This window comes from Balaenoptera physalus (assembly GCF_965194825.1).
Source record: "Balaenoptera physalus genome assembly, chromosome: 8".
Lineage (NCBI taxonomy): Eukaryota > Metazoa > Chordata > Mammalia > Artiodactyla > Balaenopteridae > Balaenoptera > Balaenoptera physalus.
Window position 1 is genome coordinate 18,268,094 of NC_138887.1, and position 23,228 is coordinate 18,291,321.

The window sequence follows — 23,228 nt, forward strand, 5'->3', positions numbered from 1 at the left end:
TCTGGCCTCTAGCGCGGGATGAACTCGGTTGGGGTGTCACTCGACGCCCACTAGGGGCTGAGGCGGTTCCAGTGCGCAGGCTCCGAGCACCGGATAAAAGCGGAGCTGGCGAGTCCAGCGCCGTCTCGATGGAGGAGCGAGAAACGGAAGAGGTCGGGGGGAGAAGCAGCAGGAAAAATACAGCCACCGTCAGCGCCGCCTCCCTGCCACCGTGTATCGGGGTAAAAAGCTGCCGTTGCCGTCGGTGCAGTTGCCGTCTGTGCCTCCTACTTTGGCCCCGGGGAAGGATTTCCCCGCCGGCGGGACAATGTGCGGGGAGGGGAGCGGGAATTCCTTTATGCGGCGGTGATTAAACGAGGGAGGGTCAGAGAGACGGTTATCTCGAAGAACAAAGGGGCAGGCCAAAGAATAAAGGGTTTCCCCAGTAAAATGACACGGTGATTGCGGCTCCTGTTTTCGGGGTCTTTCCCCGAAATGGCGGTTTCCGTCTTCTAGCTCCACAGCCTCCCGAAGCGCTTGGTAAGCGGAGTGGGGAGAGGCAGAGGCGGTCCGCGCAGCCAATCAGTGCCTGAGGTGTTCTGTCGGGCGTGTCGTGATTGGCTAGCGGTGACCTCATGCTGCAGCAGGAGGTGGGGCCAGAGCCGTCGGGGGAGGCTGTTGCAGAGACAGAGCAGTGACGATGGTGATCTTTGCTGCTGCGGCCGATATGGAACCCAAGCGGTGGCGAAGGGAATCTCAAGGCTTTTCCTTGACTATTTTCTCCTGTCCCTGCGCGAGGTGAGGGCCCCGGCTCGGCCTCTGCGAAACTTCGGGGTGCTGGCGTGGATGAGGAGACACAAATTCTCCCATGATTTTAGTAACTGCGTCAGGGCAAGATGGCGCTGGGTCTCCTTGGGGCGCGGGGGGAGAGGCACGTCCACCGCCGCCGCAGCGCATGTGACCGGGCTGCATTCCTGTGGGGTTTGGCTCAGACCCAGGTTGGGGCGGGGGAGGGGAAAGGGCTGGGGCGGAGGAGACTGTGGTGCGGTCGGCGTCGGCCGCCTGAAGAGGAAGAGTTTACTGTTGAGGGCGCTTCTCCTCCCCCATAGTGCGTAACAGCTGCGGCTCCCTGGGAAAAGCCCCCGGAGGGACGCTCCTTAGGGGGTGTGACGGCTGTTGATGGAGGGGACGGTTTGGCGCCCTATTTTCTTATCTGCCTTTCTCCTTGCGAGGTGTATTTACGTAAGGTGTCTGGTCCCTAATGTGGGAGTCGGAATCAACCGTGAGTCCCGAAGGGCCACTGGACTGAGTAAAAAGGAGAGTCTAGCTCTTGGGCCACAGCGCCGAGGAGTATTGATTATTTTCTGAGAAAACGTAAAGTTTCTCAGATCCGAATGGCAAAATATTCCCTAAGTTTGGAAATAAGTGTAAAAGGCGTGATAATACCCGGGAACACTTTTAGTTACCTAAAAGAAGAAACCAAGGAGTATATCATCTGAAGTTTGAGGGGCCCTCTTCAAACTTGTTTTTTCCGTCTGTATTTACTTTCTTCCCGTTTCCTCCCTTTTTGTATATTCTACAAGAATGTGAAATCTTATCAGTGGATTTGTTTTTTTAATTTAGACGTGATTAGTAATACAGAATAAAAGTTGCCAGTGTTGTACATGAAGTTGTAAGGCTGTTTTCAATACTCTTAGTCTTTTTTCTGTCGCCCTCTTACTATGGTTTTTAAAAATAAAAGATGAAATTATAATCACTTTTGGTAAATATTATTAAGATTCCTGCACCAGTATGAAATACTAAAGCGTACCTCTATAAATCACTTTTGTATAAGTATGAATTTTAATTTTAGTGTTTGGAACCTTGGTAGGTGAAGATCTCCAGCAGCTCAGAAGTTCTTATTGTCAATATTGGCAGATTCAGTAAGAAAGACTAATTTTGTTTTTGTCTTCCCACTTGGCCAAAGTAATAGCCATTAACTGAACTAGATAAGATTTAAAAGGGCTTCTCTCCTTGGGTGGTGGTGAGTGAGAGCTGGGAGTTATTCAACAAAGACTTCTCCACCTAAAACCTGACTTGCTTTTTGACTGAACACCTATATTTGGTGCTTGGAGGAAATGCTTGTTGGACCTGAAAAGATGAGTTAACCTGGAGTCAAGGTTGCGCTGTTTCCTTTAGTCTTAGTTGTAGACTTGGTAGTTTAAAAACAACATTTAATTTTTAATATTTATTTTAAGTACTACAAAGATTTTAAAGTTCAAAACTTTTTTGTGTGTTCTGTGAATATAAATTGGGCATTTTGCCTATAAGAATTCTTGAATAATTTCAGGGGTCTATTGTAAGTAACGACTCCCTTACCCTTACAGCAATTTTCTTACGGCTTAGAAAAGAGGAACTAAATATGAAGTCAGTACATTTAAAGGCAATTTTCAGAAGGTTCTAACTTCACTGTGCCTTAATAAGGAAAAGAGGCCATATTGCAAGATAATGGAAACAAATCCTTGTTTTGTTTTGTACTTTTAAGTAGCTTGGGTCCTCATTGTTCCTAATTGCCAAACCCATGAACCTCTTGAGCTCTATTTTTTCTTTACTTTCCTGTGGCATTTAAAATACTAGCAGTTACTTCTTATCTTTGTCTGTCTTCTTGCATTATATTAATATGTTCTCCTTAGACAATTTCCTTTGTGTTTGTTCTCTAATGAAACACCCAAATTTTCATCTCAGAGCTGCAGATGGAATGTTTAGGTTTACCAGGGGCCACAGGCTTCCTGAACTCATAAAAATATTATGCTTGGTACTTTATTCCAAACTGTAAAATCAACAACAACAAAAAAACCCGTCTTTTGACCACCAGAGTTTTGAGAAGAGGTAGAGGGTTGATGAGGCTCAGTGGCAGGGTTTCCTCCCCTTTCACATGTGAGATGGGGTGGGGAGGCCGCTGATGGGACAGCCATAGTGCTGCCCCGCGAAAGGATGGGAAGACAACTGGCCTTAGTATTTTTCAACATCCATGTTTCTCACATCTAGCAGACATTTTAACCTACAAACTTCAACAGTATACAAACACCAGTTATTATTTGGGTTTATAGTTCCTTGATGTATTTGGGGTTTATCAAGTTATGTAGTACTGCTTGCTCTGATACTAGAGGATCCAATAAGTTGTGCCCTTGTATTTTTGTCACTTTTCCTGTTGTCATTTATGTGTCACCGTGCCAGCCACTAGTAACTACATGTGTTTTATGTATTATAAGGTTGGCATTCCAGTAATAGGGCTTATTAAAATTGTATGTAAAATGAAGCTCTGCAGTAAATCAAATTTGGGCTTTTGGCATAAACATTGATAACCCTTTTGCCTGCTCTTAAAGTTTTGGGGGGGATTTTTGAATAGTCACTGTCTATCTTTTGACATACTTGCTGAAACAATTCAAAGTAAAAAACAAATATTCAGAATTACATGTGACTTTCACTGGATTTTGTTTTTATATAAAACTTTCCTCTGCCCCACCCCACCCCTGACTTCAGTGGCCTTTAAATGTAGAATGAAAAGATTTATATCTGAGAACTGTTTGAGTTGAAACCATTAAATATACCTTAAAATGTTATGGTTAAACAGCATTACAGCCTGCTTAGTTTAACTTCCTGAAAAAAATAAAATGCCATCTCTCGTTCTTCCTGGGCAAGGTGTTAACACTAAACCTAAAATGCATATTTGCAAATGGTGGTCAAAAAAACTTTACAAGGTGTGGACACCTTGAGTCAACTTGATTATTTTTCTTAAGGAGAGGTAATAAGTTCGTTCCTAAGTATCTAAAAACCATTTTGAAAATTACCTGCCCTCTGCTATCCAAAAAGATCAGGTCCATAGTCTCTTCCCTGTTGCGTGTTTACGTTTAGTTCAAGTTTGAAACATCTGTAAGTACGGGATTTCACCTGGAAACTAGAAAAACTAATAGTATTCTGCTTCCGCCTAAATGAAGCAGATAGGAAGTAGCAAAAACTTAGAGATTTCACCATTCTCTGGAGTGGCCCAAGAAAAGTATTTTATGCCATTTTTTCCTTCAGTGCTTGTGTTTGCCATAAACTCTGCATACTTCAATGCTTATCTTGCACTTGTATTTCTGACAAAAGAAAAGTGGGTTTGGGTTTTTTTTTGTTTCTTCTTTATTGTATGCACGCCACAAAACAGAAAAGGCCATGGTCAACGTTGTCTTTTTGAGGTACAGAATATACCTTCAATAAACAACTATCTTTTATATGGTGTTGGTCCTAATAAATTGGTTATGGACCCAGGGAAAATGGTATTTCATACAACTGAAAGCAAGTTAAATTATGTAGCAATTTATTCTTAGAGATTATATCACTTTAATATTTTTTTTTGGTGTCACTTTAATATTTTTTATCCTCAAAAGTATTTACTTTTAAAGGTATCCCTCCCAAAGTGTATTAGTATTTGTGTCTTAGACTTAAAACTATATTCTGGTTTTCCCTCTCCAGTTTCTTTGTTCCTGGGACAGATTGGAACTCCAGCTCTAATTTCAGTCAAATAATTTGCATTCCTACCATATTTAAGATACCTGGAACATAATTCTTAGCTGTTAACGTTTTTCAATTAGGTTGACAAGATAAACTACTCAGTAGTTTACAAAAATCCTTTGAAAAATTAGATGGCTGAGAGGAGATACTCTGCCCATAACATCAGAGGTCAAGGGTTCACTTGTGCCAGCTATAGACTTTAAATGTCTAAAAGTTAACTAGTTCCCTTTCTCCACAAACAGCCTTTTAAGTAAGTTTTATCTTACGGAATAAGGAAAGACTATATGCAATTATTTGCATTTATAACATTTTGCGAAAGTCTTGTATTCTTATATGCTCCAGGTGTGGGTGGTCTTATATAACCTATAGCAGTTGATTCCTTAGAGTATAACTTTTTAAAATACCATGGTTTATATGCTAATACCCTTTGCTAGTTGCTACTCCTGTCCTTCCTGTTTTCATTAGTTGCTTTCCTCTGCTTCTTAATTGTTGCTATTTCCCAGTGTTGTGACCCCAGCCACTTTTTCACCAGTTATATTAATCAATTCCCACACCTTTACCTATTGATGACTCCAGAATTTATCATCTCTGAACTCAATTGGAACTACTAAATATCTTACCTGTCCCTTAGGTACTTCAAACTAAACAAATTCAAAACTGAGCTATTTTTTCTTTTAAACTTCTTTTGTTCCCCTTTTTTGTTTGTTTATTTATTTTTTTGTTCTCCCCTTCTAGGTTAACTTATATAATCAAACATCTTTCCAAACAATTTTTTTTGCTTAAAACACTCAATTAGTTCATCACATTTGAGGATCAAGTTAGAACACACCCTATGATATGCAGGCTCGTTCATCTGTTTCCTGCTTATGAGCCTCATGGATCACCACTAAAGTTAAATTGACCCGTCTACATAGCTGCTCTTTTTATCTCCAGAAAACGAGACATTCCCTTTTCTTTGTTAATTCTGTATCTGTCACACTGTCATGTTCATGTTCCTCTTTTCTGTTAGTTTTTGAGATATTGGTAGACAGTGTCTCGTCTTTGTAGCTAAAGTGCAAAGTTCCTGGCATGTAATAGGCACTCAGTTTTGTTGTACAAATAACGTAATATGCTTTGATGCTAAGTGCCTGAAAATTTCTCGATAGCATGTGTTTTTGTTAATAATAGCAACTCAGTTGGATATATAAATGGATGCAAAATGCTCTGGTTGATTCCATACCATCATGTTACAAAACTTTGGGTTTGTTTCCCCCGCCCCATGTAACACCTATTTTGCCAGTGGTGTTAGCCCTCTAATCTGGTTTCTGCCACCTGGTTCTCTTCACTTAAATATTTTACCTGTTATTAATTCTACTCTATTAATTTATAACCGAGTTTGGGATTAAGCCATGTAGGTATGTACTGTAAGCATTCAGCCAGGAACCCCAGTTAACAGGTAATGTGCTTCGTAGAAGAAATCAAATTTTTGAACTAGGAGGCAAAATGTGGATTTCAATAATGGATGGGGTGGGGACAGTGAAACACAGTGTATTTGCCGTCAGCATGGCTTTATGTGCAAAGGCATAGAACAGGAATAGAAAAAACATGTTCTAAGTATAAGAAACCCGTTTGACTAGTCTTGCATGAAGTACATTGAGAGATGAGACAGGAAAAGAAGCTGGATTACAACCAGATTTCATTTTTTTTTTTTAATCTAGAGTCCTTTTGCCAATGAAGCTCAAGCCATTTATTCTCTTTTTTTTCCTTTTTTTCCTCTTTTATTTTGAGGAAGTAGTCTCAAATCAAAGAGGGAAATGACTGGCTTAAGTCGCACAGTAGGTTTGGCACCCAGATATTGCTAAAACGTCAACTCAAGTCTTGACGTTTTAACTTTTATGCTGAGAATCCATGTAGCACAGGCAACCTGTTTTTATACCTATATAGCAAAAGCCAGAACTTATAATTTTCTTGCTACATCAGGAAGTACGTCTTTTTTTTCTTTTTGGCTGCGCCATGCAGCTTGTGGGATCTTGGTTCCCCAACCAGGGATTGAACCTGGGCCCATGGCAGTGAGAGCGCAGACTCCTAACCACTGGACTGCCAGGGAATTCCCAGGAAACATATCTTGATTCCTTCCTTATTAAAATGCTAGGCTCCCAAAAACTTTTATTAAAATGCTTCACATTTCAGGTTAGCATTTTTATTCATGTTTGTACATCTTAAATTCATTATGCCCATGCAAAATGCATTTTTAATGGCTTTTAGAACATGTGTGAACATTTGGCAGTCAGAAGAAATGATAGAATTTAAGGGTTTTTTTAGGTGATGTGTAAGCCCTCGTTTCAGCATGCAAGGTATTGTCAAATATGGTACTGTATTGGTCTTACAGCTGTTTCTGAAGGTTGTTCTTGTGCTACCTTGAAGAATGAGCCCTCCAAGGCTCCAACAGTTGCACATTTTGAAAAACAAAGCTTGACTTATACTGCTTGTATATCAAGGGTCTGATTTGTAGTTTGTGCTTAAAACTGTTTTGTTTTGTTAGAGACTAACATTTTAGATACCAAAGTCATAATTGTAAATGTCCACAGATAGCTAAACGTCAGAAGACGCTAGGAATGAATACCATTTATACAGTCATCCCTTGGTATCCGTGGGGCAAGGATATGGAGGGGCAATTGTACTTAGTGTATTTCAGCTGAGCTTGCATTACCTTTGCCTTATGGTGTGTCTTACAGAAATTAGTTTTTAGTGATAGAAGAGACTTAATTTTGATTTAGGCTTTTAACAAATGAGGAAATTAATATCCATCAAGATCACTTGGTTTTAAGTACTTTATTTTCCTAGGTATGATCAAATTTGATGATATTTTCTTTTTTCCTTCATTTTTATATGAATCCAGTCACCTAATCAATGCTTATGTTAAATAGGTCATTCGTGTTTGTTTCAGTACTTTATGTATCCTGTTTCTTGCTCTCCTAGGTGATCATTAACATAGAGTAGGCACCTAATTTTTGGTTCCCATTCTTACTGGCTCCCCATTTTTTCCACCCCTACACTCTACAGACTTTCCTCTTGATTAATAACTATACAATTTCTATATATATATATATATATATATATATATATATATAAAACAATGTATACTTTTCAAATATATGTGTATCAAAGTGTTTTTAATTTGTTATTCTTACCTCTGTAGGCAGTAATTAGTTCTATTTAACTAACAAATCAAACTTTGGTATTATTGAAGCACTCAGCCTTGTAAAGATGACCAGAGGTTAGCATAGTTAAATTGAGGGGGAGATTAAGACTTTCTTAAATGTTACTCATATTAAGCTACAAAGTAAACTGACCTTAAATTGCAGTTAGGTAGTAGCTTACTTCCTAATCATAGCTTTAGGTCCAAATAGCCTCTCTGAAATTAAAAACAAAACAGAAAACATCGGAAGTAGTAGAGGTTTATGTCATGAAAATCAAAATTTCATGATTATGAGACTTTAGTAGCTGTGGCATAGTTATTTCTTTGTATCCCTGCCTTTTTTCTATTAGCCAAATGGTCATTATCAAATTATGTTCAAGGATAAGGACTAAATTCTGAGAGGAGTTTAATCGGAGGCCTAGTTCAAAGTGTAATTTTTTTAAGGTAAACTCTTCAAACACATGGTTAAGTTTTCTGTACCAGGTGCTTAGTAAAATCATTTATTTGTGGAAGAGAAGCAGCTGCTTGGTTTTCTATGCATAAACTCCCCCAGCCCTTGCCATCATGTATTCCAAAAATAATAGTAATAAACAATATTAGGTTATGTCTTCCATTTTTAAAACTGTGAAACAAGTCATATGTTCCCCTTGGAATAAATTTTCCATTTGTAAATAAACTGAAATCGTTTTTCCTTGTGATGCATTTTTGTGAAATAACTATAATTTGTGTGAAAATTAAAATATAATTCTGAAATATGAATTAGCAAAGTAAAATGAAGGAACCAGATTACAAAATCAAGTCATGAGGTAAGGCTTAGGAAGATGGAAAGAGGACAGTTAAGCATTCATATATACATTTTAAATCTCTTTGGAAAGGAATTCTCATTGAAAAGAATATCTTCATAGCAGTCATAAAATTTGGTATTTTAGAACTCAGTAATTACAGCCAGACCAGCAAAGTTCTTAAAACTTGGGGCCCCAGAATGTTCAGGTGAAGGTAAATGTGTAGGGTACTGGTCCTCTTTAGATTGAGGGAGTAGGAGGAGTTTTGACATCACAGGCTATTTTGACTTAAAGCATGAACTTGAAAGTAGTTTCATTTTTTAGAGTTTGATTATTCATTCCCTTGCAGCCTCTCCCTCTCACTGGCAGAACTTATTTCCTTGCTTGCTCATTCTGTTACTATGCATCAAAGAGGCATTGTGTACCAGAAGTCTTTAAGCTACTGGGAAGAAGGGTACTTATAAGAACCGGGTAATTGTTAATCATAATAAACAGTCTGTCGAGGTGCATGGGTAACTCCCTGATATATTAGTAGCAGTCAGCAACTAGATAGCTTCCCAACAAGCGGGTTAGATTTGTTCCTTCTAAATCAAGGACTTCTGCTTCATAATCTAGGTCTTGTGTCTCATACGAGCCTTTATAATATAGAATGGTTAAGGTGGGAAAGGCTCACACTATATATCCCTGGAATACAGAGCCATTGTTTTGACTTCAAGGATTTAGGAGAAATCGAACAATGTGTGTCCATAGATAATCTAAGATACGAGTCAACAAAGCTAAATAATTATTCTGTAGGGTTTTTTGGTAGAATGTAGCAATCCAGTATGTAGGAGAGGCAAACTAAAAAGAAATAGTTGGGAGGGGTTTAGACCTAATCAAATACATTGGTTCCTAGACTTTGGGATTTCTTGAATGAATCAAATGATAAATATGGAAACCAATATAGTTACTATTTTTAGTTCTCTAAACAGCAACACCATATCCTTGGTTTTAAAAAACGGGTGTTAACAGCAAATAAGGACATAGTCTCATAATTTAAAAAATTAAATTATTTTGAAAAACCTGCTACATTGTTCTTATTCTCATTTTCCTGTGGAATAATGAAAAATTATCCAGAATTCATTTTAGGTTGTTATTTGTGAATCATTCATGTATCTCAACTCTCATTTTAATTGTGACAAGTCAGTCTTAGATGAATGTGTAAAAGGCTTATAAATTTTCAACAGAATCTGTTTAAATTAGGATATGTCCATGAATACAGCCATTAAAATTATTTTTAAAGAACCATTTCAGGGCTTCCCTGGTGGCGCAGTGGTTGAGAGTCTGCCTGCCAGTGCAGGGGACACGGGTTCGAGCCCTGGTCTGGGGGGATCCCACATGCCGCGGAGCAACTAGGCCCGTGAGCCACAGTTACTGAGCCTGCGCGTCTGGAGCCTGTGCTCCGCAACAAGAGAGGCCGCGATAGTGAGAGGCCCGCGCACCGCGATGAAGAGTGGCCCCCACTTGCCGCAACTAGAGAAAGCCCTCGCACAGAAACGAAGACCCAACACAGCCAAAAATAAATAAATTAAAATAAATAAATAAATTTAAAAAAAAAAGAATCATTTCAGGGCATCGCATACTACAAAGAAATGGTAACAAAAATATGAAAAACAGATTACAATTTGTAGGGCTTTTGTATATTGTGTTTGCTTTCATAGAAATGAGGGTAAAGGAAGTAAAGTACAATGGTTTCACTGGTTCTCTCTGGGTTGTAGGCATACAGATGGATTTTCTACAACAGACAAGTATTACCAGAAAGCATTTTTTTTAAAGTTGTTCTAGTTTGTAATGATAAGGCAAAATGCTTGGATATTATTTTTTTAAATGGGATGCAAACAGTATGGTCTACAACTTGTCAGAACCAGGAACCATCCTCAGTTCTTTAATACTTTGTGTCTGTTATGTTCCTAAGTAATGTCCGTTCTGAGTTTTTATTTCTTGGTCTGACCCCCCTTGTCTTCATGACCATTGCCACTACTTTAGTTCAGGCCTGGCATAGAGTAGTCAGTTGCCCTGAATATTTGCCAAATAAATGAGTCTTTATATATAACTATGCAGTGATGTAGCTTACTCTGCTTTAATCTTGCCCCTTCTAATCCATCTGTCATCCTTCAAAGTGATTTTACTAAAATGTGAATCTGATTTTACTTGAAATGCTTTTAATGGAGTCCATGCTCCTTAGACTGGCATAAGGGAAGGCCCTCTTATTTGTTGTCTCCTGCCTTTTTTTCCAATCAGAGATCCAGTTGCTGCTCCTTTTGCTTCGACCCACATTACTGCTTTCAGTTCCCTAAACTTACCTTGCTCTCTCAGACCTCCTTTCTTTTTGTTATTACCTTTTCATGGAATCCCCCTACTCTGCCCCTTGTGAATGCATCCTTCAGTTCAAATGTTTTTCCTCTTTGAAGCTTTCTCTGGTGCTCTTCCAAGAAGTCTATTGTTATTTATAATTCCATGTACCTTTTACTCAGTTCTGTTATAGCAGTTTGTTGTATTGGTTGGCCAAAAAGTTTGTTTGGGTTTTTCCGTAACGTCTTACGAAAAACCTGAATGAACTTTTGGGCCAACCCAAATTATTGAGAATCTCCTCACCCTGCTAGAATGTGAGCCCCTGAAGGGCAGTGTTTACTTTGCATTATCTCTCAGATAAATGCATACAGCCTGCATTAATTCCCAGGACATAGTAAGTGCTCAAATAAATGTTTTAATTAATTAGGTCTCTTCTCGTTCTGGGGTGAGTATGAGTCTGCAAAATAGTAATAGCTCTTGAACTTTGTGAAGAGAAGGAAAGAGGGTTAGAGATGTATTTTTGTAGTTAAAAGTTAGGAAACCTAAAATTGGTAATGATTTGTGCCCAAGAGCAAAGCCACTCTATTCTAGGGGGGCAAAAAAAGAAAATAATTGAACATCAATTAGTCTTTGAAAGACTAACAATCCCAAGTGAAGCATATCCTAGTACTTTTCTCTGTCCATTGCAGATAAAAGCCTCCTCTCAAAAAAAAGTGTTAAATTGTGTTGAGAAAATTGAAAATTCCTATCCATCCTCTGGTGTTTGGTTATAAGTTCTTATTTTTCAGGTTTAATCTGCCTTTCCAAACCATGATAATAATAATAAAAAAATAACTGTACAGGTACTTTAACTTAATTACATTAGAGAAGAGAACCTTCCCACTGCTAACTTTTCTAAACAGTTCAGCAACCCTATTAACAGGATGGAAGTTCAGGGCTAGATTCTGGTAGCTCATTCAAAGGAATAGCTATGGTCCCACAGATACGGATGGAGATCATAGATGCTTACCAATATGCAGCAACAAGCCTAGGGACTAACATCCCAAAATGGCATGGTAAAAACACATGTTCATCTCTGCACAGAAAGATACTTAGTCTAAATTCTTAATAGTTTACAATCAACAGATGATGTTGATGCCCATTTTTATAAAGCTGAATCCATTAATGCACTAACCAATCCCTTCCACAACACAAGCAATTTTATATTCTTCAGGCAGGTTTGGCACTAAGTTAAAAATCACTCCTAAGATTTGTAACATAAAATAAGTTGATATGTTCTGTTACACAGGCACCAACATTTCTTTTCCAAAGTGTTAGTTGAAAGTACTACATAAAGAACTGGTAGAAATATCACACATTTAATTCTCAAGGCAGAACTTAGTTGGTCTTGCATTTCTAACAACTTAATTGATTTTTCATTGAAGGCAAATTCTTAACGCCCAGGGTTATAGTCGTGGCTACAGAGCCTTTTAAAAAAAAAAAAAAAATCCACTTTTAAAAATTAGTTTCCCTACTACAGGCATGTTGAAACTGCTGCAGGTCGGTAGTTCCCAAGCCAGTTTGACTACCATAATTATCTGGGAAGCTTGAACTTATACATTCCAGGGCTCCACCCAGAGTTCCCCCAAACAAGATGTTACGTATCATTCATAATTTTCTTAAGAATGTAGCAATTCATTAAGAATCATATGCTGAACTCCTTAGTGACCCAGGAATCTGCATTTTTCACAGACCTCATCCTCAGGTACTTTTCATGCAAATTGCTACTTTGATAAACACTAAGATACATGGAATGAAGCATTTCACTAAAATGTTTATTTAAAGTTACAGTGCCAAGACAGTTTTGTTTTTCCCATTTCTTTTTTGGTGAGTGTTGCTGTACTAGTAGACGTCTCCAACCTGAGAAGCTTGGATGTACTATTGGCATGAACCATTTCCTTCATTTCTTCTTGGAGATTTCATCAGAACAGCAACGTAAATTGTTTTCTAAGAAATTCAGAATATTCTGATGGACTGACCCTTTTTTTCTGTAGCCGATAAGGGTCAAGTCTTGTTAGCCTGGGAATCAGTCTGTCTTTTTAATGAGTGTTTAGGTTTTTTTTGTGAAAAAGAAGCCTTATTTCTATACTCCTCCCCTCTTAATATATAGGAGCATTTTAAACGAGGAGGAGCTATCAACTGTTATTTTAAACATAGTGACATTTCATCCTACTTTTTTTTTTAAATTTTATTTATTCATTTATTTATTTATGGCTGTGTTGGGTTGTCGTTTCTGTGCGAGGGCTTTCTCTAGTTGCGGCGAGCGGGGGCCACTCTTCATCGCGGTGCGCGGGCCTCTCACTGTCGCGGCCTCTCTTGTTGCGGAGCACAGGCTCCAGATGCGCAGGCTCAGTAATTGTGGCTCACGGGCTTAGTTGCTCCGTGGCATGTGGGATCCCCCCAGACCAGGGCTCGAACCCGTGTCCCCTGCATTGGCAGGCAGATTCTCAACCACTGCGCCACCAGGGAAGCCCAGTGACATTTCATCCTACTTTTACAACTAATTATTCTAAGATGTTTAGACAATGTGATCTTTTAACCAAGGTTACTGTTTTCCCTTAAAGGTGAAACCAGTAACTTTAAATCCCAGAAGTGCAACTCAGAGTAGAAAGAAGCATCCTTTCATTTAATATTAGTAACTTAAGAGGAGTAGTAGATCTTAAGGAATTTAGATGTCATGAGCTAGGACTTTAAGGACCCACCCACTTCAACATAAAAAATCCAGTCCCAATACCGATAAATATTCTCATCATATAATTCACATGTTTTGGTATCATGTTCACCAGGCAACTTTATGCATATAATTAGACTTCCTATATAATTAACCTTCTTGGAGGAAACTACTGGCCAAAGAGTTAATCATGTGTCTTTTCTTCATTTAAAAAAAAAAAAAAATCATTTGATTTATCAGTTTAACACACCTGTCCCTTGGTTACCGAGCTTTCAGTCTGAGATACCAATGTGTTTATTAACAAAGTCAGGTTTTTTGATCTTATATGTTAGATTGATAAACATTCTTTTGACTTTTAAATTATTTATAAATGCGAAATATAAAGAACTACAAATTACTTCAGCAAATCCATAATACAGCATATGGAGATACATATGAAAATATAGTAAATAGTATACCAAGAATTCATTCTTTCATCAAGCTGGTAGTAAACATTGTGTATGTGTGAGGGAGAGGGAGATTGTTTCTGAGAAGACTAACAAATGTTTTAGTCTTAAGGAACTCCCACTATGTCACCATATTATCCAGAAGGTTAACCAGGAATAGAAAATGTAAAATGTAACTTACTCTAGATCAAAATTAAGCTCAACCAGGTCTTTGCCTGCTGATTCTGCCAAGCTAATTGCCTTGGCAGTGTTTCCATGGATACTAGCTAGGGGCAGTGGGGGTTGTATTCATAGGCATCACTACTTAATGATGAGGCATTTGGCTATTTTAAGAGTCATAGTTACTCCTTATCTTACCCTCACTTCATTGATTTGTTTTTGTTTTCTAATTAATTTTTATTGGAGTATAGTTGATTTACAGTGTTTGTTAGTTTCTGCTGTACAGCAAAGTGAATCAGTTGTACATATACATACATCCACTCTTTTTTAGATTCTTTCCCCACATAGGTCATTACAGAGTACTGAGTAGAGTTCCCTGTGCTATACAGTAGGTCCTTATTATCTATTTTATATATAGTAGTGTGTATATCTCACTTAATTGAATTTCTTTACTTTTTTTTTTCCTTCAAATTAAAGCACAGATTTGCCTCAGATTGGAAACCAAAGTAGTCATGTCATTAGCTATGGGATTATTTAACCTGAAAAGCAAAAGACAACACGATTGCATTTAAGAATGTATGGATAACATAAAGAATTGTGGAGTGAGATGGGAAGAAATCTTTTTAAGATGGCTGTATTTTAACACGTCCTGCCTAATAAATTCATGTCTGAAGGGACAAATGTGTGGAATTTAGTCCTTCCAACATTCCACTGAGTTAATCATTCTTTCTGTTCAAAGAGGCAGTGAGGAATAATTTGTGAGTCGCTGCAGTTAAAAATAAAGTGCCATATAAGCACCCAAGGGCAGAGATAAGGATGGAGTTACGGGTCTTAAGAGAAGAACCTGGCTTAGTTTACGCAAGTGCCAAATACATGAACAAGAACACTCCATTAAAATTCCTCTCAAACGTATATCTTACAGAGTGGGTATATCTGTGGGCTTTCACAGTGGTCAATCTTACTTCATTCAGCATAAGCTTAACAAATATTTGCAGAGATTGATAGAATTTAGGATTAGCCTAAAACCCTCTCAGGTATCCAGTGTTAATTATCTCTCCCTCCCTCTTTATGCATGCATTAGTTTGCCCAACAAGTGACCTCTGTTTAAATAGCCACAGTGATATTGGGGCAGTTTATTGCATCTTTGGTCAACTCTTTTTTTCTCTGGATCCCTAGAACTAAATGCATTATTCCAAATTGGTTTTGTCCCACAAAACATGAGTAAAATGAGGAACTGGGTAGGTAAGTGGCAAACAGCATAAGTTATTTGGACATGTAGCTCACTCAGTAAGTAGACTAACCAAGTAAACAGGAAGCTATTTGAGAAATTCAACCTTAATGTTTTTTTCAAATGTTATTTTTAAATCTTTGGGAATATTTTCATAAAATAACAACTTCCATCATGAAGTTAGTAGAATTACAGCAAGTTTTAGGAGCTATCTGAGATAAAAGATGTTGCATGTAAAACTAAAATTATACACATAAGTATGTAATTATTGTACACATGTTGTAATAAACTTAAATCTCAGTTTGAGTTATTTCTTACTTTATAATCATTGAGCTTCTTCACCCAAGGTAAAGTGTGAGTATATTTTTATACTTGCTGTATTAATTGACCAAACAAGCACTCTGATATTTTCAGATGCCAAAAAGCATTATGGTGAAGACCATGTTGAATTAAATATCCAGCCAGCACTTTTAAGTTACTGTGGTCATACACGCATGCATGAAGTTGAGCTTTCTTTACCCTTTTTCCCATTAAGGACCAGAGCAGGAATGGGCAAGCTATAGCAAGCACTGCCTGTGTTTTTATAGCTGGGCAGTTCAGAAGGTTGTTCACATTTTTAAAGGGTTATTGTTGCGGGGCGGGGGGGGAACCCTATGTGACTGAGACTGTGGTTTGAAAAGCCTAAAATGTTTCCTGTGTGGCCCCCTATACAGAAAAAAATGTGTGGATTCCTGAACTAGAGCAATTAAAGGAAATATTGTGAACTTAAGACTTCTAGAAACAAGTAATGATCAATTGGTAACTGCTAAGCCAGAGAGCCTGCTCGTCATCAAGGGATCAGTTGGGACATAGGAAAGATGGAAGCCGGTTTAGGCTGGAGGTCAAAATACAAATATCAAGAACTAGCTAATGAATAGGCAAATAATTTTATACCCTGGGTCAGAGCCAGTAGATGGAATAATATGCCATCATTAAAATGAACTTATAACATGTAAAAATGTTTCTGATCTATTTAAACTATTAGTATAAGGCTTTATACCCCATGTCTTAGTGACATATAGGAAAAAAATTTAAAGAAGACGTATCACAGCAAGTAGCGCAAATAAAGTCATGTTTGATTCAGTGCATGCGTCTGTTGTGGCGGTGAGGGTTTTGCTTAATCTCTTACCCGCTGAGTGCTAGGTAATTGGTTGTGCAGCAGCATTCTCTGAAGTATCATGTCGGCACTACCTTCAAACAGAAACTGATAGGTTAAGGAAATGGTGAGTCAAGGCCTGAATCATGCTCATTATTCAAAAAGAATAGTGGATGTGACATTAATAAATGGAAAAGGATTATTTGCCTCCTCACTAGGAAAATTTAACCTTCAAATATGGTACTACTAAGTAAAAGTTTTAATGCACTGGAATCAGAAATTACTATGATTACTTTTTATTACTTGATAGACTAATAAAGTTAATCGGACATAATAAGCATTGTCAAGCTATTCTTTTAAAATGATGGACTCTTCAGTGAGGTGTCGGCGTTTTGTAAAGCAATTATCAAAGCTATATTGGACTTAAAAATTGGTCACCAGTTCATGTACATACCATGTGAGGTTGCCCTCCTTGGGCAGCCTTTGACTCATCCTAGAATTTAAAACAGGGCTGTGTACTTAATCACATTCACCAAAAAGAGATGAGGGATTAAAAGTAATAATATATTTTACTGACAACTTCACAGGGGAGACTGAGTAGGGAGTGTAAATTGCAAAAATTATCCTATTTTGCTCACAAAAATCCCATGCAGTTATTTCCTAAGATTTTTTTTTTTTTAATTGTGGTAAAAGAAATACATGAGGTCTGTCCTCTTAAAATTTAAAGTGTTCAGTATTGTTTCTCCTAAGCTTTTCGCTTCTCATTTTCCAGTTGCCCAGTCTTTCTAAAAATGTCCTCTTAAGTCGTGTTTCTTATGCAGAACAATTTAGCAGTTGTGGGCAATATACAAACTTAGCAGGTATAGTCTTATACTTGCTTAGGAAGTAGCAAATATCAGATTGTATGTTCTTCTACCTTGTGGCAAGGTCCCACTGGGTAGAGGACTGATAGTACCAAGAACCTTGTAGCTGCTTGTCACAGAGGGACACAGCTATAAAAGAAACAGAGCATCTAACATCTTTGAGGAGTGTCTCACTGGATTTAGCCCACTAATTTTACCAGGTATTTGGCAAGGTATGACTGCAGTACAGGGTCTTTTTTTTCCACAACTTGATTTAGGTCCTGAGCCTGCAAAGGCTTGATTTGCTCCAGTGCTTTCCCTCAAGCCAGGCCCTTAGTCAACATTATTAGGGTAATAAAGGATTGTAAATTTTAATCATATATAGGTGGAGGAGAACTTAATCTGGTTTTAATAAACTTGGAATACATTATCTCTGAGCCTGAACATCTTGAATAAATAACATATAGCATTTGTAAAAACAGGTTGTTCTATAAAAAGGCCTCATTTCTATCCAGCACATTTTATTTGGCTGTGTTCCTTCCCTATAATAGGGCAGAACTTCAAGAAATTCCAAAGCAGATTTGCACTTTTGCATAAATTACTCAGTTTGTTGGCTGTCACGCCTCCATAGGTTTTCTGTCTGGTTATATAAAATCAGGATAACTCGGGACTAACCAGAGAAATGATTCCAAGCTACCATGATGTATTTGCCTTTAAAAGGCCAGTGGTTCTTAAAATGGGGATTCTGGGTCAACCTGTAGCAGAATTACCTGTGGTGCCTGTTTAGAGTGCCTGTTTTTGACAAACCTACCAACCTAAAATCAAATCAGTCCTATATTTTGAAAAGGTAACTATAATCAAAAGAAATGTTCCCCTTTTTTGAGATACTGAAACTGCAATGAAGAGCTTATCTCTTAAACTAGTTATGAGAAATGATGCCATAATATCAGGCTCCTCATTTATGGGATTTTTTTATGAAACCCAGATCAGTATTTTAACAAGACTTGAGGAATGCAAATATTATAGGCTATCTAGCATGAACAGATGTAAATAGGAGTGTGTTTGAGCAACCGTGGTTTTTTAAGGCAGCTATGAATTTACAGTGCAATCCTACAGGGAAAGAAGGGAGAGAAAACCGCTATTCTGAGCTGCACACAGATGAACTGCATCACATCTGAGATTTGATAGTCCCCTCTCCTCACTATTCTTGTTGCACAGGAAAACTACATGATTAAAGGTAACTTGATGTAAAAAAGATACTTAACTGTAGAAGTCAGGGAATCATGGTACCACTTTCCAAGATTAGTGTGTGTGTGTGTGTGTGTGTGTGTGTGTGTCGGGGGCAGGTTCACCTGGCCAGAGGAGTTAAAATAACAATGGGATTAACAATGTTCAAGACAATTTGTATCAAAAAGGAAGTTATTTGTCTGCAATGATGGGTTCAACATAAACAATCTGATACTGCTACCCAAGTGACCGACTTTGGTAGGCTTTAAAAAATTTTTTAACAGTTACATTAGTAATCTGTGAACCCAACCATTAACTGGAAAATAGTCAAGGGGAATCCAGGTGCAAAAAGCAGGTTCTTTGTACATAAGGAATACAGCTTCAAAACACCTCCAAAGTATGGATTAAAATAGCAGTTCACTTTATCACCTACCCCGGACTAAGAGCACCACCTATAAGACTTCCCCTGATTCCCCAGGGAGGGGGGGGGGGTCACAGTTCTTGAGGTGCTGGCATGCTGTGTTTTCCCGTTTCCCTGGCAAAAATAAAGCTATTTTTCTTTTACTCAAAAAAAAAAAAACAAACTCAGAATCCTTCCTTTTCTGATGGTTTCATGGAACCAAATTATTTGTGGTCAGATTCTTTTGTTTCAGGCTCCCAGAAAGTAAGCTTAAATGGCCTTAACCTGAGTTTCCTCCAGAGATACTTCCCTGGCTCCCAAAGACGTAGGGATTAATTTTGTGCCGTGACCTTTTGACAGCCCCATAAAGCCTAGGATCCCTTCTCAGCATGCTGTAAATGTGCATTACATAGTGCACACACAACTCTTTAATTCTGTCTGCGGACTCGTGGTTAGAAATCCTTTGCCAGGGGACACAATTCTGAGAGAAGGCTACGTAATGAGGCCTGTAACTGCTGTTACCCGACCCAGCACCCTGTTCTGGAACCCCTTCTCTCAACTGACTTCGGAGAAACTAGCTCGCTTCAAAATGGCTGAGGTGAGAAGCCACAGTGGGGAATTTTTCTTTAGTTGGAAACGGAAAGAGAAAGAAGTTAGCCCTCTTCAGTCTGACCAGTCCAGAGGAGGGAGAGGTTCTGTCACCCAGTTTTGACCTTTTGGAAATAGCCTCTTTCGCTGTATACATGATAAACAGGCTTAATCATAACAATGGACACACCCAAGACCCCCTTTCTCTTCATCGAGATCTCGCTCGCTCTTGGTGGGGCGGTATTTGCCCTCGTGGACTCTACCAAGCCGTCCGAACATTGGCTCCCCCGTCTGGAAGAGCGAGCTGTGGGTGGCTGCGCAGCCTATGCAGGCTCGTGGCCCGGCCGTCGGCCCAAACGAGTCGGGACCTGGAGTTTCCGTCAGGGTGGCCGGCTGGCCACCGCCGTCGAGAGCGTAGCCGCCCCGCTTCCTGCGTCGCAGAGGCACCGCCCTCGCGGCCGGGGGAGGGGTCGGCGCCAGAAAGCGGCTCTCCCCTCCCCAGAGGCCCGCTGCCCCTCGGCCGAGCCTTTCTGGCGGCCGGCGGCCAGCAGTACTGCAGGGTCGGAGGCGGGGAGGGCCGTCCCGCGCAGCCGCTGCGCCGCTGGAGCAGTCCCTCCCCGCCCGCGTCGTCGCGGCGGAGCCCCGGAAACGCACTTCCACCGCGGCCGAGCCCACTTCCGCCGGCTGCTTCCTGGGGCCTGCGGGCCAGAGCTTTAGTTTCTCCGGGATTCATTATACTGCTTAACACCCTTTAACGCCATCCTCTCCTCGTTCTTTCCAAAACCCGTATAATGCCGCTTCCACTTCGCCGTGGCGCACACTGCTCAAACTGAATCCGGCGCAACCGCCATCTTCGGAAATGCTGGTAGCTGTCAGTATGCCCATCGTCCTGTGTGCCGAGCGGAAATGACTGCTCGTTATTCTCGATGCTCCACTAGTGGAGGCCAGAGCAATAATGTCCCTGCTATGGGAAGGACCTGCTTTTGAATTCTGAGCCCCCTATCACCGCTTAGCAGCTGTGTCTAAATTTAAAAGGTTATTTAATTTCGCTGAGTCTCTTATAGATGGATCAAACGAGGTAAAGCATACAGAGCCCTTAGAACAATACCTGGCATAGAGCGGTATCTAGCATAAAGGTTAAGTAAAAACAAGGAAAAGTTTAAAGGATTTTTCGAGCACCTATTTACTCAATATTATGTTGGTTGTGTTAGGTAAGGATTCTCTCCGTCCCCATAGGAATGGCCTCCCACCTGAAAGAGCTGGTGTTTGTCTAATGGTTTCTCAGTATGTTTACCAGCTCCCAGGCATCCTTTCAAGCTCCTGGTTCCTAAGGAAGTTTCTGCTCGTGTTCAACGTGACTTGCCCCTATTGCAGAGCTTTGTACTGGATGAGTATTCTGTAGGGATGGTGCACAAGCCTAGGTTTGGTATGACTGTAGCATCATCTTGTTTTTATTTCACAAGGAAAATGGAGATGAATGAAAAGGTAGACAGGCCTCTTTCCAGGTACATTTTAGGCTGCTGCCTGACAGCAGGCCATAATGCTTCCCAACCCTGGCCCCCTACCATTTGGAACCAGGTGCAGATTGGGGGCGGGGGGAGTGAGTTTTGAAAAAAAAGATCAAGAGAAAGATGCTAGATTTTTTTTTTAGTTGCGCTAATGACTCTAGTAGTTGTCTGTGCTTCTTGTGATAACTTATAAGGGAATGATACAGAATTAAACGTACAAAAGATTTATTATTTTTCACCAAAAAATGGAGAAACTCCAAACTTGTGACCAACTCATTCATGATCCACTGAGTCTCACTGAGTCTTGACATGTTGAAGAATAATTAGAACTTTTCTTTTCCGGGCTGAGTTGTTAACTTGTTTCGATTGATTTCTGCATGCCCAGCAGGACTCTTTAAGTCCTGGCCCCTTCAGACCCTAACTATTCTCACTGCTGCATAACTTGACACTGGATGATACCTTCAAATACCACAGTTCCCACTGTGGAGTGAAATTATCTGATCCTTAACACTGGTTAAAGAGGTGGAGGTTCCTTATACATCAGAACTTTTTTTAACGTAAGTTATACTACAATAAAAAACCAAAAACGAAATGACATTTTTAATGTTGAATGGCATGGAAAGGTGAGCATCTTGTATAGTTTGATGAAATCACATGTACAAGGTAATCTTATTTTTGTAAAAAAAATGTTAAGAATATGCATCAAAATGGTAATTTTCCTCTTTCTGTTTATTTTTTAAATGTTCTGCAATTATAATAGTGGAAAATAAAAGTTATTTTGTAAACTGTGTGACTTATAAGAGATGAATATTCTGTTAGCTAACTCCTCAGTTTCCATAGAGGTAAACAAATAATGTCAGTTTGATAAATCAAGAAATAGAAACATAAACATATTATTTTCGGAATCTGGAGTTACCTCTAAAAGATGTTGCCTCTTGAGGCTGAGGATGGGGTCATGTTCCTTTTCATTTTAAGCTCTTGGATATAAGTGTGGGGTTTTTCTTTTCTTTTTAGAAAATATATGTACGTTTTACTTTGCTAAATAAATTTTAAAAGGTAAAATATATCTCAGTGTGTAATTTTTTTTAATTTATTTTCATCCAGGTTACCCTACCCTTTCCAGGTTACTCTTCCCTTTCCCTTCACCACTCAGCAGGCAGGGCAAAGAGAAATTTGAAAACCTGGCTGAAAGGCACTTTGAATAAAAATCAGTAGAGACAAATTACAAATTGCTCAGTATAAAGCATGCGGGTTTTGTTTTTTGTTTTTTAATTGAGGGGCTAAAAATACAGCTGCTTAATTGTCATAAACTGCATCGTACTCTTTCTGGGATGGCCTTTTGGCTTGAATCCGTTACTGATTATATATCTTGTAGCACTGTGGGAACTGCATTATCAAAACAGTTTTAAAGTCACAGCCTGCGTATTTTGGTGCCCTCTAGTGCACTATTTTTAAATGACAAAAGCATAGTTTATCCTTGCCAAGCTGTTAACTGGAAGAGGATAAAATGTAAATTTCAATCCACCTTCCCAGTGTGATTGATCTCGTTTCTTTTCCTGACATCCAAAGACACTGATTCCTCTCTGCACATACACATTATTTCGTAGTCATGACACTCACTAGGCTGTGACCTTGCACTAACTAGTTCCTTAATCTCTGGGCTTCAATTTCCTCATCTGTAAAAGGAGGATGATAATCATAAGAACCCTAATGTGGATTTCGTGCACATACGAGGAGCGCACTAATTGCTAGCTATCTTTTTTTTACATTTAATAGATCCAGTCAATACTAAACATGCTTGAAGACAGTAATCAATCTTGACTCAGGTATCATAATCTGGTGGCTGGGGAATGTGAAGAATGTTAATGAGTAGCTTAAAAGATAAAGAATAGAAGTCTAGGTGTGATTCTCATCTCTGGTCCCATGTAACTGAGTCAGTTCATTCCAGTTCTCAAGTCTGGAAGCATGGTAAATTTCTCTGCGTCCTTCACAGTACCTGTAATTACATACCCTTAAGAAATATTTGTCTTGTTTTAATGTTCAGGGTAAATGGTGTTATGGTTGAACCTAGAAAATACAGAAAATGCTGAATGATAGAAAATAGTTAGTTTAAAGGTTTAAAGATTTGGATTCAAACTTGTTTTGTAAGCCAGAGGTTTCAAATGCCTCTTTCTGGGTTTAG

The 23,228-nt window shown here is 39.0% G+C and overlaps 1 protein-coding gene and 1 long non-coding RNA gene across 9 annotated transcripts in view; one reads left to right on the forward strand and one right to left on the reverse strand.

Moving 5' to 3' along the window:
- The window catches only part of LOC309666261 (uncharacterized protein), a gene marked incomplete at its 5' end in the record, with an annotated part of 100,047 nt that overhangs the window by 806 nt on the left and 76,013 nt on the right, over positions 1 to 23,228 (forward strand). Inside the window, 2 exons of one of the 8 annotated variants that reach the window (XR_014266973.1) lie at positions 1 to 1,261; positions 18,440 to 22,110. The exons of 6 other annotated variants lie outside the window; for them this stretch is intronic. Of the gene's footprint in view, positions 22,111 to 23,228 lie in introns of those variants that run through there. One more of the 8 variants, XR_014266972.1, reaches the window with a different exon arrangement.
- Positions 19,287 to 23,228, reverse strand: part of LOC309666322 — a 10,922-nt gene continuing 6,980 nt past the window's right edge. The window contains exon 2 of the long non-coding RNA XR_014267050.1: positions 19,287 to 22,867. This is a non-coding gene — a long non-coding RNA (uncharacterized lncRNA). The remainder of the gene's footprint in view (positions 22,868 to 23,228) is intronic.